Genomic DNA, 4,534 nt, shown 5'->3' with positions numbered 1-4,534 from the left:
AACCAAAACATGACAGATCGTTACGACAAAACTTTTGCCGCAGCAGCTGCAGCTGCAGCAGATATATAAACTGGTCGGCAGGGAGCGCTGTTGTTCCACAACAATGATGATCCAAACATAAAGCATTTTAAATGCTTTATGTTATATCATAACAGACTGAATAATAATAACAATAACAATAACAATAACAATAACAATAACAATAACAATAACAATAACAATAATAATAATAATAATAATAATAATGCATCATAACAGACTGAAATGAAATAAGCATCACACTAACATTAATATTAGTCGTGTTGCAATCCAGCATCAACCTTCATTTGTTTGTAGCCAAACCGTAGACTATAGACTTCACTATAGCATTCAGATGGTGCATATTACACCCTACCATAGCATTCAGATGGTGCATATTACACCCTACCATAGCATTCAGATGGTGCATATTACACCCTACCATAGCATTCAGATGGTACATATTACACCCTACCATAGCATTCAGATGGTACATATTACACCCTACCATAGCATTCAGATGGTGCATATTACACCCTACCATAGCATTCAGATGGTACATATTACACCCTACCATAGCATTCAGATGGTACATATTACACCCTACCATAGCATTCAGATGGTACATATTACACCCTACCATAGCATTCAGATGGTGCATATTACACCCTACCATAGCATTCAGATGGTACATAGTACACCCTACCATAGCATTCAGATGGTGCATAGTACACCCTACCATAGCATTCAGATGGTGCATATTACACCCTACCATAGCATTCAGATGGTACATATTACACCCTACCATAGCATTCAGATGGTGCATATTACACCCTACCATAGCATTCAGATGGTGCATATTACACCCTACCATAGCATTCAGATGGTGCATATTACACCCTACCATAGCATTCAGATGGTGCATATTACACCCTACCATAGCATTCAGATGGTGCATATTACACCCTACCATAGCATTCAGATGGTACATATTACACCCTACCATAGCATTCAGATGGTACATATTACACCCTACCATAGCATTCAGATGGTACATATTACACCCTACCATAGCATTCAGATGGTGCATATTACACCCTACCATAGCATTCAGATGGTGCATATTACACCCTACCATAGCATTCAGATGGTGCATATTACACCCTACCATAGCATTCAGATGGTGCATATTACACCCTACCATAGCATTCAGATGGTGCATATTACACCCTACCATAGCATTCAGATGGTACATATTACACCCTACCATAGCATTCAGATGGTACATATTACACCCTACCATAGCATTCAGATGGTACATAAACCCATAGCATTCAGCAGATGGTACATATTTCACCCTACCATAGCATTCAGCAGATGGTACATATTTCACCCTACCATAGCATTCAGCAGATGGTACATATTTCACCCTACCATAGCATTCAGCAGATGGTACATATTTCACCCTACCATAGCATTCAGCAGATGGTACATATTTCACCCTACCATAGCATTCAGCAGATGGTACATATTTCACCCTACCATAGCATTCAGCTGGTGCATATTACACCCTACCATAGCATTCAGCAGATGGTACATATTACACCCTACCATAGCATTCAGATGGTACATAAACCCATAGCATTCAGCAGATGGTACATATTACACCCTACCATAGCATTCAGCTGGTGCATATTACACCCTACCATAGCATTCAGCAGATGGTACATATTACACCCTACCATAGCATTCAGATGGTACATAAACCCATAGCATTCAGCAGATGGTACATATTTCACCCTGCCATAGCATTCAGCAGATGGTACATATTTCACCCTACCATAGCATTCAGCAGATGGTACATATTTCACCCTACCATAGCATTCAGCAGATGGTACATATTTCACCCTACCATAGCATTCAGCAGATGGTACATATTTCACCCTACCATAGCATTCAGCAGATGGTACATATTTCACCCTACCATAGCATTCAGCTGGTGCATATTACACCCTACCATAGCATTCAGCAGATGGTACATATTACACCCTACCATAGCATTCAGATGGTACATAAACCCATAGCATTCAGCAGATGGTACATATTACACCCTACCATAGCATTCAGCTGGTGCATATTACACCCTACCATAGCATTCAGCAGATGGTACATATTACACCCTACCATAGCATTCAGATGGTACATAAACCCATAGCATTCAGCAGATGGTACATATTTCACCCTGCCATAGCATTCAGCAGATGGTACATATTTCACCCTACCATAGCATTCAGCAGATGGTACATATTTCACCCTACCATAGCATTCAGCAGATGGTACATATTTCACCCTACCATAGCATTCAGCAGATGGTACATATTTCACCCTGCCAGTGCATACAGATGGTACATATTTCACCCTGCCATAGCATTCAGCAGATGGTACATATTTCACCCTACCATAGCATTCAGCAGATGGTACATATTTCACCCTACCATAGCATTCAGCAGATGGTACATATTTCACCCTGCCAGTGCATATCAGATCTTCATTACTGCAGCCAACTAGCCGTTCTGCTGCAGCAGGGGCAGATGGTGCTGATCAGATCTGCATTAGGCTACGCTGCTATATGGTGCTGCAGATGGTGCATATTAAACCCTTAGATGGTGCATATTAAACCCTTAGATGGTGCATATTAAACCCTAGATGGTGCATATTAAACCCTAGATGGTGCATGGTGTTTCCATCAGGCTGCAGAGCTATTGTTTTAGCATCACAATAACAAAACGCAACCAGATGATGATGATGATGATGATGACATAATGAGGTCATTAAACAGAGAACTGTACCTGCAGCAGGGATGGAGGTACCATGATGGAACCTCTGTACCACTGTACCACTGTACCGATGGTCCACTGTACCACTGTACCTGTACCAGACCACTGTACCAGAGGATGGACGCTGTGTAGTGATCACATTCTCACAGCATCCCGAACGGCTGCGTGGACCACATTATCCACCCTGGAACATGTGTAGAGGCAATACAGATCACAATATCCACCCTGTAACATGAGTAGAAACAATACAGATCACATTATCCACCCTGTAACATGTGTAGAGGCAATACAGATCACAATATCCACCCTGGAACATGTGTAGAGGCAATACAGATCACAATATCCACCCTGGAACATGTGTAGAGGCAATACAGATCACAATATCCACCCTGTAACATGAGTAGAGGCAATACAGATCACAATATCCACCCTGGAACATGTGTAGAGGCAATACAGATCACAATATCCACCCTGTAACATGAGTAGAGTCAATACAATACTATCACATTATCCACCCTGGAACATGAGTAGAAACAATAAAGATCACAATATCCACCCTGTAACATGTGTAGAGGCAATACAGATCACATTATCCACCCTGTAACATGTGTAGAGGCAATACAGATCACAATATCCACCCTGTAACATGTGTAGAGGCAATACAGATCACATTATCCACCCTGTAACATGTGTAGAGGCAATACAGATCACATTATCCACCCTGTAACATGTGTAGAGGCAAAACAGATCACAATATCCACCCTGGAACATGAGTAGAGGCAATACAGATCACAATATCCACCCTGGAACATGAGTAGAGGCAATACAGATCACAATATCCACCCTGTAACATGAGTAGAGGCAATACAGATCACATTATCCACCCTGTAACATGTGTAGAGGCAATACAGATCACATGATCCACCCTGTAACATGAGTAGAGGCAATACAGATCACAATATCTACCCTGTAACATGAGTAGAGGCAATACAGATCACATTATCCACCCTGTAACATGAGTAGAGGCAATACAGATCACATTATCCACCCTGTAACATGAGTAGAGGCAATACAGATCACAATATCCACCCTGGAACATGAGTAGAGGCAATACAGATCACATTATCCACCCTGTAACATGAGTAGAGGCAATACAGATCACATTATCCACCCTGTAACATGTGTAGAGGCAATACAATACTATCACATTATCCACCCTGTAACATGTGTAGAGGCAATACAGATCACAATATCCACCCTGGAACATGAGTAGAAATAAATCATCAACCTGCTGGATCTGAGCAGTGTTCTGCCAGCGGATATAAGCTGAAAAAGATAAGACTTCCGTTGGACGATCTCTTCAAAATAAGAGTACACTCTCTAGAGAAAACGGAATCTATTGGAAAAACGATTCGTTTGCAAGTATTTGAACGATGCTCTACAACAGATACACGGGCAACTGGCGGCCCGGGGGCCACATGCGGCCCCCACCATCACATAATGCGACCGCCAGGTTAATATCGGATATTGATTTCAGCTGTTAATTCCAAACATGACTCGCTTCAGTCTATGTATGTAGCAGCTGAATGACAAGTAGGCCTATTAGAATTGTATTGTGTTTTTTATGTCCAATTTATTTGCATTTAAGTTCATAAAGTTAACATATGAACTAAATGCAT

General features: G+C 41.4%; 1 protein-coding gene across 1 annotated transcript in view; it reads right to left on the bottom strand.

Annotated features, from left to right (window-relative positions):
• LOC306918341 (uncharacterized protein) overlaps positions 1–2,981 on the bottom strand; it is a 30,198-nt gene extending 27,217 nt beyond the window's left edge. The window contains exon 1 of the mRNA XM_079531230.1: positions 2,868–2,981. The gene's annotated coding sequence lies outside the window, so the exon portion shown is untranslated. The remainder of the gene's footprint in view (positions 1–2,867) is intronic.
• Between the last annotated feature and the right edge of the window lie 1,553 nt (positions 2,982–4,534).

Source organism: Electrona antarctica (assembly GCF_951216825.1).
Source record: "Electrona antarctica genome assembly, contig: scaffold_93, whole genome shotgun sequence".
In the NCBI taxonomy this organism is placed as follows: domain Eukaryota; kingdom Metazoa; phylum Chordata; class Actinopteri; order Myctophiformes; family Myctophidae; genus Electrona; species Electrona antarctica.
This window is presented reverse-complemented; position numbering and strand designations above follow the sequence as displayed.